The 13725-nt window shown below is 37.1% G+C and overlaps 1 protein-coding gene across 10 annotated transcripts in view; it reads left to right on the top strand.

Annotated features, from left to right (window-relative positions):
- Positions 1–13725, top strand: part of ULK4 (unc-51 like kinase 4) — a 221747-nt gene that overhangs the window by 103497 nt on the left and 104525 nt on the right. The window lies entirely within an intron of this gene.

The raw sequence follows: 13725 nt of genomic DNA, 5'->3' as shown, positions 1-13725 counted from the left end.
CTGCGTATCAATTGCTTTTCAGTACTAGTCCATAAACTAGTCTTTGCTCAGGTTCATACTTCTCTTTGTTTTATCAAATAGGGTAGATCAGTAATGTTGAGCTTTCTTTTGTTGTACTTAGAATTTTATAAGACCCTAAACTATTCATTTCAATTTATATTTCCTACTCATTACACTTTGTAGGTACACTCTTAGTAAATTAATGTATAGCTATCACTATTAAGTTCAAGAGTATCACTGGTATTTCATAATTTTCTATGCAGAAACCAAATGTCCAATGCATTTTCTCTGTATCATAAAGGGCAGCTCTCGTTACTACCAATGATGCCACTGATTGTACAGTGACTCTTCTAGGATGCGAATGGAAATAGTACGGGCTCAGAATTGCAGTGTCTGTAGGAGCAGTCTGTATTTCTAGGCTGTCTGTGCTACAGTCAAAGTGGTGTTGAGCGTACTGGCTTTAATCTGGCTCTCAGAGCAGTGCAGACATGATGGCTTGCAGATACCAGGCAATTCATGCGAGATATGTTTTAATGTTACTGCTTCTCACTGTTCATTGATGTAGAGTTGCACCACTACATACTGCTTATCCTGGATTGTGACCTAACCCCTAAAGACTGAGTTTTGGTGATTTCTAATCCTGTAGCAAGTATCTGGACCAATTCAATCTCAGAACTCCGCTTAATTGCACCAAATGTACCTAATTACACCAAAAGCTCATGCCCTTTAAGACTGCAACTCTGTAACTGTTACAGTTGCAAAAAAAAAAAAAAACAAAAAACAAAAAAAAAACCAACCCTGAGTACTCATTGATCATTTTAGTTACATTTAGTAAATGCAGATTGATAGTGTACTTTGTCAATATGTGAAAGAACTGTTTACAGCCCTTTGCAAAACATCAGAGGGGAATTTCACATTGCACCTGAATGCAAAATATTTTTATCAGCAGTCTCATTCTAGATCCTAGCACTAGCTGTTGTGTGGATTATGAGTATTTCTACAAAGCAATATGAAGGTAATACTGCAATACAGGTGGGCATTTGTCTCGCTGTAGTATTTAATGAGGTCATCGAAGGTGTAGTGATGTGTATTGTAGAAGTTTTCATATCCACAGAAAGGAAGATGGATTAACAGTAAGCATGAGTGTGTTCAGAACATTATGGGATTGAAAAGCATGAGGAAATTTGGCAACAAAATGTGTAAAAATTTAAATGGTGCAAACTCCCCTTAGTAACAAGATCAAAAATGGAGGCAAATTGCATGATGTTAATATAATGATATAAATAGAAAATACTACTGTTGATGAAGTCGAAGGGATTGCTGCAGGAGAGGTTACTGTGGAATATATTTCATGTTAAACTTTCTTACTACCTTTTTCTGCTGTACTCTTAGTATTCTGCTTCTGATATTTTCTGTTTCACTGTGTCAAACCTTTGATCATCTGCAATATCAGTATATTATATACAGAATATTATTTTTGACTATCAGTGTACTGTTACATTGAGGTGGTTGGTAGAATTGGAAATGCTCTTCTGTCAAATTTGTAGCTTATGTGTGTTTGTATTTTAGACCGCTAGCTGCATTTTGTTAAGCAGCTGAAACTAAAGTTTTGACAGTAGTATTATTTTCTGTGCTATATTGCTTTCCTGAGAGGATCTTATCTGCTGTTGGGGAGGAACTTTTCACTCATCATGAATGTTATATGGCTTTCGGTCAATGGTTTATGGGCTTGTTCACCCAGGTTCTGTGACTAATGGGGTGAGGGGACCCATGAACACATGCCTCAGGAAAGAGAAAAGGGGAGAAAGGGGAAAGGGTAGGGAGACAGGCCTAAAACAAAACAGCGGCAATGATCTGAGGAGAAACAAACTAATTTACTAAATAAGGTATCAGAATACAAGACAACACAATATAATCCAATATAATCCAATATAATTGGAATTGAAGCTAATAAATCAAATAAAACGAGAGAGAGTGTTCAAACACCGAAGGCCTTACTCTAATGCTGAAGGCGAGATGCTGCAGAGACGAGCAGAAGGGGAAGAGAGAGACATCTTGTGATCTGTGTACAGTTTTTATCTTTCCCTCTGAACGGAAAGCGGTAACAGAACAGTGAACAGTCCTCTGGGAGGTTTAGTTCTTCTAAGTTCTTTAGTTCTGGGACATGTACCCAGAACGATCCACGGAACTGGAGCATTAACTCTTTAACTCCTAGAGCACTACATGAGGTTATGATGTGGAATACTGATAACAAAAATCATAAAACCATGATACTTTCCTTTAGGGCTATCTGAATCAAAGGTATTGCCTAAAAAAGAAATCGTGTAGTTGGTGAAATCCTATTTCAATAATAATAATAAAAAATGCTTTAAAGCCATTGTTATACTGGTAGACAATGATCCTCTTGGAAGGTGTACTTAGCTCACTTTCCTGTAATTGCAATTTAAAATGAAGTTCATTATTCCATGGAAGGCAGTGTGAGCTAAGCATAATAGAAATAAAAGCTTGCTGAATATATATATCCTTCAAACAAATAAAAAGCACCAATAACCACCAAAAGACCCCAGTTTTATTTGGACAACACCTTTTCGAGAAAGCTAATAATATTGTGGTAATTTTGCCCAAGTAGGTATACATAGCTCATCTGCTGGAGAAAATTAGGATAGCAAATATGGCAAACAATATAAGCTTTAGCACTTCATGTGAATAGGCACTTGGTCCTCTAGGCTGTAAATGAACCTCAGGCTGGCATTCCTCTTTAAGCTCTGTGCTTGCCAGGGATGACTGATACTGGTAGTAAGCGGTACCTGTAGACAGATCGCTCCAGTCTGCAGTCATACACAGTACTTAATTTAGCTTCAGCCCTCTATTAGAAACCAAACCAAACCTGAAGAGATCTGGGAACAGTTAGGCAACATCTGTTTTAAAGAATGGGAAATAGTGTTTATTTTAATAGCTTTTGGTGTGATATTCCTGTCTCTGACTGTGCATTCAATGCTGTTGTAAGAAATAGTGAAATTTGATGTCTCATTTTGGCATAGTTTCTCTGCTCATTCCTGCTTTCATGGAATATCTGCATTTATAAGGGATCTGAAGTTAGATTCTAAGAGTGATTTTTGATGTTTCTGGTGGGTGGACTGCAGTTATATTTAGGAACCTTACTTCATTCTCAGTTTTTTTTTATTTCTGAAGTATGTGCATTGCCTACAATTTACGAGGCTAGATAGTCAAATCCCGTGCTGTGGCAGTGAGTGTAAAACTGCTGTGACAGGCTTGGAATAGATTTCACGTAATCTGTAAGAACTTCTGAAAGTGAAAGTACCAGAATCTGTTTTTTATGGATGGTTTATAGAGAAAAATAATCACTTGTTTTCAAAGAAACTTGATATTCAAAAATGAATTGAAGGGAAATCAGTGAAAAAGTGTTAGGCCATCTCACAAGTTACCTGTTTTCAGTGATGAACAAAAAAAAGATACAGTTTAAAGAAAACATATGTAATGCACATAAAGAATGCTTTAACAATCAGTGTGGTATAACTCTTTTTCCAAACTATCATTTCTTACCAGTTTGTTAAAATCTCCTGTCAACATTCAGTTAGGTTCTCTTCTTAACATTAAATTAAGTGAATAGCTGTATTTCTAAAGTCCATAAAAGACATTGTAAAAGGAAATAGCATACAGTATGCTTACTTCTGATTTTCAAGAAATATATTATGGCTCTTCTCTAGAAGGTTTTTTTCATGTAACTTGCTTAAGCACTTTTGGTTGGATGAGATGTCTGAAATGACTAACCTCTTCTAAATTGCTGACTTAAAAATAATATATACTTAGAAGGGAAAAGCTTGCAGATTAGAATGCATACTCTCGGAAATAAATATGTCTAAGTGTAATTCTCATGAAGAAGTTTTAGTAGGGAATGCAACCTTACTAGAAGAATGGATTTTCAGAATCAGGTGGGTTTGTTGTTGTCTTTTTTTTTTTTTTTTTCCAATTAGTAATCTTTCTGTCACTCATTTCAAGGGAAGTGTTCTATTTATCTAAACTTCTGTAAGCATTTGGTTAGTATTGAGCCAGGTTATTAATCTGTTATGGTCATTCTTCCTCCACAACTATTAACATTTGAATGTTAACATATACAGAATGAACTCTTAGCAGTTAGATTTCTGGAAGTGTAGCTGCTTAACTTATGGCAATGAAGCTGTTACAAGCCAAAATGCACAGTATAAAACCCATTTCTGAATGCGGTTAATAATGAGATTCCTTTGTATGTTACTTTTCCCTGATGATCTTAGATGACAAGTAGTGTTTTTGCATGTGGGTAAGCAATAAAAAGGTCAAGAAATTTTCCTTTGTATTGGCATTTGGCTGTTAACATTAACAGGAGCAAGATTTGGCTTTTAAATATAATTGTAACTGATGACAGACTGTCAACATGTTTACTGTAGACAAGAATCTTAAGGCTTCTCTGTGCTGCAGTGTGTGGCAGCAATTCAGGAAGGTTCTCCCACCTCACCTTGAGCTAGCAGCTTAGTTTACAGCAGTAATGTGGCTGCAGCAACAGGGGGCAAAGAACACATGAAGCTTTCTCCTGCAGCTTAATCAATAGTTAGGCAGCTTTACTGCCTCAGGTCCCATAGCTAGTTCCAAGCAGAGGATAACTTCTCAACTGGTATATGGACATCCTCTCATACATGCGAAAGACCAGTATGGTTTGAAGAAATATCATGCAAAGGCTGAGCTGGGGTGCCAGAAATGGTCATAATGTGTTCTGATGACTTGGGGACCACGTGGCAACAACATGCTGCTCCATGTGAGAGCTGCTTTATGTATCTCCTTGGGAAAGTATGTCATTTGTTTTGTATTCTTTTTATGCAGATAATGAGCTTGGGATAATGAAAGAAATACTGTATAAATAAAAATTTGTACGTACAAGTTTGAAAGCTTGCTAAAAGATTCCTCTTAAAAGATGCTACCTTAAACAGAGATGGAATTACTTCCTTTCTCAATGTGATCTTGAAAGAATTATTGTTGGGATTTTGTTTCAATTTTTCCAAGTGATGTTAAGAACTGATTTTCAGCTGTTCTTGTAGAGTTGCTTGAGTCAAATACTTTTCACTGATTTTAACTCCACTTTCTAAGATTAGAGGTCAGAACAGTAGTTTTTTGTGCATTTGTGATAAATGACAAAATTTGATGAAAAACAGGTTTGGGAGGCATTTACCAAAATATATGATTAGTGGGAAGAAGAATGGGCTTGTTTGGCAGATTTCCGAGGGAGTTAAGAGAACTGCTTCCTGTTTCCATTGGTGATTCACATTTTGTACTTGGACATGTTGTATAAGCCTTCTTTTTCAGATGTGGTTTGTATGCTTCTGTCCTTTGTGTGTCAACTAAGGACATTTACTCTTAGAAAACTATCAGAATTTGGTGCTCATCATTCTGAAACTAGGCCTGTTTCAGGTGACAGCAGGACCTTGTAAGGTTTGTATAAATGACAACGGCTGCTCTTAAAGTAATGTATAACTGGAATGTAGTGATTAACTAATTAGACATTAGAAAGTATTCAGATTTTGTTATGAAAAGTACTGTACAAATTCTAAACAAATGTGAATATCCTATGTTTTAGCTACACATCTGTGTAGATCTGTTACCATAGGATTGCTGGTGGAAGAGTTAAAATATGTGATAGGAAGCAGAACTGTCTTTAAATCATTCAACATAACAGATTGATATTGTGGATTATGAAATGGCTTTTAAGAAGGAAAAGATATTACTAACAGATATCCCTGTATCACTTTTTCTTATTGGGAAATATATTTGGAACTATTGCTCCTGCTAGAGGAGGGAAAAAAAGTAACTTACAAAATCATCTGAAACTTCACTTCTGAGAAAAAGAGAGTCCACAGCATTTCTGATAGCATTATATTCTTTTTTGAGAAGGGAGTTCAACTATTTTCATCTTAAAGAAATTGCTTTCTATTGCTAGACACTAATATTTTAGTGTTTATGCTTATACAACTTTTTTTATTTTATATTCAATGCTAGGCAGTCTAAGAAAACTCATGTATAAACAATATTCATGTGTGTTTCCAGGTAGTTTTTCTTACCTTGTCCCGGCACAACAATGTTTTTATGGATAATAAACATTAATGTATTCAAGGCTGGAGTAAGATTTTGAAGCTAGCTGTAGCATATAGGAGAAGAAAATCACAAAGAAGTACTGAATTGTGCGGGCGTGTGCTTTGCAGAAATAGTGACCATGTTTACTCCTATTTCCTTAATGCACTTCAAAGGAAAAAAAAAAATAGAATAACAATCACTGTTGTGCCTCGCGTGGGCGAATCTGTCTGTATCTTTCCAGCTATCCCAAGAACATTTCGCAGAATAGCTTCATAATGGCTTGCAGCTGATCTGGGACCTCTGGTCCTTTTGATTCTTCTGTAATAACTGTAATGCTAGTTGTTGGCACAAAAAGGTCACTGTGACCAGAATCTATGACAATGTCATTCATTTAAGAAGTAACCATAACCCTAAGATTTGTCCAGTGTTGTAATATGGAATACAGAACTGCCACGATCCCTTTAGGTATCTTTCTGCAATCTGCTTCAACAGGGCTGCTTTAAGAAGAGGTTTAGCTTCAGCTATATGTAGTTCTGTTTTTTGATTTGCCTAATCCAGTCCATCTTCCAAAAAAAAAAAAAAAAAAAAAGAAGACCACCAAAGACCACAAGGTAACAAACAAAAAACAACCCTACGTTTATGTCCTACCCATAATTATGTATGTTAACTATCCTCTGGGCCTGGATCCAAATCAGTAGTCTTAGGAGAATTTGGGTTTTTGAGCTCTTCACCAGTTTCCTACTTCGTAATTCCTTGTATACTTTAAGCTTCAAGTAAGCAAAGTGGACTTGCTGAAGTGATAATGCTTATTCAGCTGGCTTGGGTCCACTCCCATTTCTCTCTTATCTGAGCCAACTGAATCTTCTACTAATGGTAGTGTTCCTATGTGAATTAAATCCAAGACAGACAGTAGGACAGAGTTGGTTGGGTGGGCATAAAACATCACTGAATGTTTCTGCAAACTTGTTTTGTCTGGCAGTACTCTTGGACATTATGGAAGGTTCCTTACATATTGCTCTTGTTTTTGTGGATGCTGAACAGAGTGCTGAACAAGTTCTTAACCAAGATCAAGGTGACCAAGCTTGAGAGATCCCTAATGGGAGAATGTGAAACTGAAGCAAATGCTTTTTTTAGACATCTTTCATGAGTCATCAGTGTTTTGTCTTCTCATTCTCTTCCCAAAAGAGGATCTCAACTACTCCCAGTATTGCTTTGTCAGTCATGTTTCTTGTGTGTTTGGCAGGATGTCCTGCCATCTTGTTGTCCTTTGCACTTACCTGGTTCTTCCTCACAACTTTTTGCTACTTTGCTACCTCTTCCATAGAATTGTGCCTCTTCAGTTGCTCACAGGTTTTTGTGAAATGGTTACATGTTGATTTGACTATGATTTTAGAGTGCTACAAATGATTATATATTGTTCTTGTTCTTATTGTTACTGTTCTTAATGATTATATATCAGTCTATTGTTTCAGTAGTCTGTTTGCGTTCAAGGTAAGCTAGTATTCACTGTATCATGACTAGTGCACTTGAAATTTAGAGGTGTCACAAGTCTCTGCTTTGGGTAAGGATAGTCCCTATTTTTATATGCCAGTTGTCAAGATGAGCAAGTCTGTTTCTAGAAGCAGTAGCTATGATGAAGAAAGAATCAAGGCTAATTAGCATAATTAAGGGCAGATCTAATTCAATCCTTTGAGTCTGTAATCATGTGAGTAAATAATTGGTGTGAGAGTAACATGATTGATTAAATGATTTGTGTGCTCTCAATAAAAAGAGGCTTCACGATCCATCAAACTGAAAATTTAGAGCAGGCTGCTAATTCATGTGATGTTTTTCACTGTGCACAGCACTACAAAATGGTTTTTGCTCTGCAACAGTGGGTTGGCTATTGAAATTCAGGAGCTGCCATTACCTTCTTTCTTTGTAGTCCAGAAATTAGGTTTTCTGGTATGAGGGTTGTTGTTTTTTGTTCTTTTTTTCCCAGTGATCTCTGAAATGACTCTGGTGTCATATAAGTTTTACATCTTTGAACCTCCAATTCTTTTAAAAGTTAACACAAATATAGTGAATTTTTCCATATTTTCTGTTTGATGCTGTCATTAGTAGGGGAAAAAATGAATATGATTACTGTTAGTGGTCTTTACATGATCCAATTTGTTGTATTTAAACTGGCAAAAACATAACATTCTGGTGGTACTTCTACTAGGTTAGGCAAAGCTGGCAATATGCTTAAAGAATTAAAGCCTCTGTTGCTATAGAGTTTTCATGTTTACTTGTGATTGTGGTTGGTATTTTTATTACCTTTTTTCCCTCCCTCTGTTGAACACTCTTGTCAAGCTCAAGGGACAAATTCAAACTTCTTTGTACCATTTCTTTTTCTGAAATGCCAACCCCTTCTTCTATAGGTTTGTAAATTTTTTTTGTATTATTAGACTTGCTGAATGCTGGTAAATGGTGTCTGTTTTTCAGATAGACATCCTTGGTATTGTGTGATACTTTGGGCTTAACGTTAAGCATCACAGTGCAGAAATTACCTGCACTTCTCTGCTAGTTTTTAGCAGAAGGTCTTCCATCAAGCTAGCTGATTTCATGTCTGGTGTGCAGGAAGTCTCTCACTGGACTCTTCCATTGTATGCTTACTTTCTTTCAAAAGTATAATGCTGTGAACATGCGACTCTATTGCTGGTTTTAGACAATCTTGAAAAATAATTTCTAGATGTTACTTTGTCCTTGTACTGTAACTTTGGCCAAGAGAGCATCTGTTACGTCCTCAGCATTTACAAGGGCTGCTCTGAAAGTAACGCCTCCTGCTTCATTATGTTGGCCCATGATGTCAGAGGCAGATGTTGGTGGTATGGCAGTAGAGGTTGAACCTTCTTATCAATAGTCTGTTACATTTCGTTGCTGTGTGACAGATGGCAGCAGAAGGACAGTCTGACAAAATGGTGTCTGACATGGAAGTGCATCTGAAGCAAAGGTGTAGAATTGAATTCCTCCATGCAGAAAAATGGTGCCCAGTGACGTTCATTGACGCTTTCTGAATATTTATGGAGACCAAACAGTGAATGCGAGCACAGTGAAGCAGTGAGTGGTGCGTTTCAGTGGTGGTGACAGTGATGTGAAAGACAAGCTAAGTTCTGGATGACCATTCACATCTGTCACACCACAAAATGAAGAATATGTCGATTATCTCACCTGTGCAAATCAGCAGATTATGACCAGGGAGCTGTGTATGGAGCTGAATATCGATTTCAGTGAGTTGGAAACAATGACAGCAGTGTTGGAACACTGCAAAGTTTGCACCATACGTGTCCTACAAATGCTCACGTAGGAACAGAAAGAACACTATGCAAGTTTATCAGGACCTATTGAATCAATACAAGGATGAAGGTGACAGTTTCCTGGATCACATCATTACCAGTGAAAAGATGCTGTGCCACCACTATGAGCTGGAGTCAAAACAGCAGTCCATGGAGTGACAACATGTAAATTCCCCGCTAAAGAAAACAGGATGGTGCAGGCTTTTATAAATGTGACATGCAGGCTTGCACAGTTCATTGCTGGCAAAAATGCAAAGCAGTGGTGGTGCCTATGTTGAAAAATAATGTTTTGTAGCTGAGAACTTGTTCTATCAAATAGTGTTATTGTGTGCTCTTTGTTATTGTTTTCATGGAAATCAATAGGCATTAGTTTTGGAGTGACCTACATACACAAGGGATGAGGAATGTATGCACTTTGTGTGCATGGCATTTTCTGACATAACTTGTTTTGTTTCTTGCTGTCTTATAAACATGTTCCATTTTTATATATAAATATTTTAATATTTTGTAAGAAAAGAGCTTCCTAACTCCTCCTATATATAGCTTTGAGTTTGACTGTTTCTAATAGATGTTGCTGTTGACTCCTAATATACCATGGCTTCATTTGCTTGATCTGGCTTAATTCAGCAAATAACAGTGGATTTTCATATTCAGGAGGATACTCTCCAGTGTATACATCTCATCAAAGCTAAAATGCTATTGTAGTGGTCCATAATGAATTATTTTCCTTTTGTTTGTTTTTAAGACACTAATAGAGAAACCCCATACGTTGAGTTCTCCCTGAGGTTAGAAGGAAGGGTTGATTCTTGAAGCACAGGTGGTATTAAGGCAGTCCTATAAATGGATTGTGGGGAAGCAATAAAATGTGATAGTGAATGAAAACAAGCTGGTTTATATGTAAACTAATACCTATCTTTATAAGTGTTTCACTTTTTGAAGAATTAAGATGTGTAGAACATCTGAAGTAAGTACTGAGAAAGATGATAGTGTTTGGAAGAAAAAATAGGCACAAAAAGAAAAAGCAAAATGAAGGAGTAATTAAGTAATGGGTAGTTGTTTAAACTGTAACATTAAATAATTTCATCATTTTTCTCTACAATTCAGGTATCCTTTAAAAACCTGTAATTTCCTCACGTTAAATATGGGATAGTTTGAATCAGTCCATACATAGTTCAAAAGATTTTTTATAAAATATGGAAAATACATTATTTTTACCCTTAAAGGGAAGTTTTCTTTTAGGTAGGGTTTCATCTCTATTTATAGCTTTAAATGATGTTTTGTATTATTTCATTTTATGATATGCATTTATATAGCAAGTTCCCGTCTATTCCAGGAAAAACTGTTATTGTTTGCTTGTTTCAGACTGAATGAGAGGAGGTTCTGACCTTTTTGTGGGCGCTTTATTAGTAATTTTGTTTTGATCATCAGATCAGTTTCTTAACTTTGGGAACTTAAAGCAGAAATGTACTGAGCTTATGTTTCTTAATGAGGGACACCACCAGCAGCAGGAGTGAGAGAGCAGGTCTGTCTGTCACTGGAGACTGCTCCAGGACAGGCACACAACTGGTGTGCAAGTTCTCTTCTCTCTGTTTTTCTGCAAATTACAAATGTTTTGAAATCTTAGAAAGTTCACAGTGCAGAGTTTCTGTATTCTTCAACAGTTATGTGTTTTGTTTGGTCTTTTTTTTTTTTCTGTAGTCATAAAGCTCTTTAGTATTCACATACTCTTTCATCACAGTTCATTTTAGCTTTTTAAAATAGAAGTGTTGTGCATAACCTTCAGGATATTGTATCGATGTAATTAAAATCCTCACAAGTTTTTTTGACACCTTGTGCTACTCACTTCCAGTTTAATTTTCAGAGCAACCCTGAAACCTCTACGTGTTCTGAAGCACTGAGCAGTGTCTCTGCTGTTGACAAGTCTGACTCTACATAGGCAGTGATGCAGGGCTGTTATCACTGAGGTTAGGAAACAAAAAAAAATCAAAACCATCTACTTAATGCTTGGTCCTGGTCAGAGAAACAAATTGAATGTTATGGACTGTAAAGGAAAGAAGTACATTGCTATTCAGGAAAACACTGTGCTGTGGTAATCCATCCGTGATTTTCAGATATCCTTCCTCAAAAAGGTTACAAAGGAGCTGCAAAAAGTGCAGAAAAGAGATGCGGGTGATCAAAGGTCTGGACTGGCCACTGTAGAAGAAATTATTCTTCTGTACACTTTAATCTGGAAAGGTGATGATTGAGGAGGAAGTGTGATAGTGCATAGTCATGAGAGGCTTGTAGAGGTGAATAGGGAACAGTATTCCTGCTCACTGTATCCACTAGTATAAGCGCTGTATTATAAGAACTAAAGAAAACTTATAGTTGGTGTCTTAAAAACTGACAAAAACAGATGCTACTTCCTGTAGGGTTAAGGTCAGCTATGAGCTCTCTACCATAGGGTATGTGAATTCACCAGAAAGCTTGACAACTTCATGGAAGAAAACTCCTTTGAGACCTCTTGCTGTTCAGAAGATCTGCTTCTGGATAAGTGCTTGGGCTGTGAATTCCTGGAGGCTGGGGAAAGCGTTCTGTGAACCTGGTTTGTGTTGTAGGACTTCTATTGCCAAAATGCTGTAGATGGGTTTTTGGGCTAGGCAGATTTCTAGTATGTGTGGGAACATTTTAGTATGTTAAGCTTTTAGCTATTAGCTAGAGAAGGTTGTCTTACTGTTCCTACTTCTGTGTGAAACCAGATTATTTGTAATGACTTAAACTGATTGACTTGTTTTGTGAAGGAACAGTATTTCTTTGATAAATTAGCAGATTAAAAGTAAACAGTGCTAGTTTTGATGTACGAGAGTAATTTTCAGTCTGTGCTGATTATTTGATTGGATTCAAGTGTGTTGATGTTAATGAGTGCACGAATTACATACAGATGAACAGTCATTCTGAGAATTCACAAACAAGTTTTGTCATAAAGTTCCTATTCAAGCTCTCACTTTCAGTTGCATGTAGAGTATTTAATAATAAGCATTTTTTCAGTGCTTTAACTCCACCAGGGATTATGCGTGAGCATTGAATCTTCATCCGCTTATGTCATTCCCAATTTTATAAATCTCAAAATTTCCCATCCACTTTCTAAAACTGTTTTCTGAGCTACAAAGCCATTATTACTTAGATGTTTTAAAACAGAAGCTGTTCCACACTTTTAATCATTCTTGTTGCGTTCTCAGAATATTTCCCAATTTCCTTTTACTTTTCTCACCTCCCTTTCCTCTGACACACAAATAGAATATTCTTCAGCATTTAGAATCATAGAATCATTTGAGTTGGAAGGGACCCTCAAAGGCCATCTAGTCCAGCTCCCCTGCAGTGAACAGGGACACCTACAGTGAGATCAGGTGCTCAGAGCCCCATCCAGTCTGACCTTGGATGTCTCCAGGCACAGGGCACCCACCGCCTCTCTGGGCAGCCTGTGCCAGTGCCTCATCACCCTTAATATAAAAAAAAAAAAAAAAAAAAAAAAGAAAAAAAAACCTTTTTCCTTATATCCAGTGTAAATCTCCCTTCCTTTAGTTTGCTGGCTTTCTCCTGCCTTTTAATTTGAAAGATGCCACAAAAGTAGTTAATACTCTGGAGTGTTAGCTGGTTCCACTGTGAGTAAAATCATCAATCCTTTATCCTCCATCCCTCTGACCTGCCTGCATCAGCAGCTGGTAATTCTCACCTACTGTTACGTAGGCTTTTCCCCCCCCCCCCCCTCCATTTTCAGGCTTACAGTGCCAACACCTTGGACACATTTCATTTAGTTCTTTTCCTATAATCCATTTGTAATTTTGTAATATTACTTTATTTACATACATGCATGTGTACACAGGAGGTAACTCCAAAAGTAATGCCTCCTATTTTTTTGCATGGAAACTACAATAGATACAAAGAGCACAGTAACGCTATTTGATAGAGCAAATTCTCAGCTTCAGAACACTGTTTTTCAACGTACTCACCTCCATTAGCTGTGCATTTTCACTGGTGATGAACGAGAGCCTGCATGCTGCACTTGTAAAAACTTGTACCAGCAGAGGTGACCCACCGTGGCCTCTTCTGAAACATACCACTCACCGCCTCATTGTGCTCACATCCACTGTTGGGTCTCCATAAACATTCAGCAAGCGTCAGTGAATGTCAGTGGGTGCCATTTTTTCTGCATGGAGGAATTCAGTTCTGCACCTTTGCAGACTGTTCCTACTTTTTTTTTTCTTTTTGGCATCGAGGCAAGATTATAGCAAAAACTCTTACCTTCCAG

Source organism: Numida meleagris, chromosome 2 (genome assembly GCF_002078875.1).
Source record: "Numida meleagris isolate 19003 breed g44 Domestic line chromosome 2, NumMel1.0, whole genome shotgun sequence".
Classification (NCBI taxonomy): Eukaryota; Metazoa; Chordata; class Aves; order Galliformes; family Numididae; genus Numida; species Numida meleagris.
This window is presented reverse-complemented; position numbering and strand designations above follow the sequence as displayed.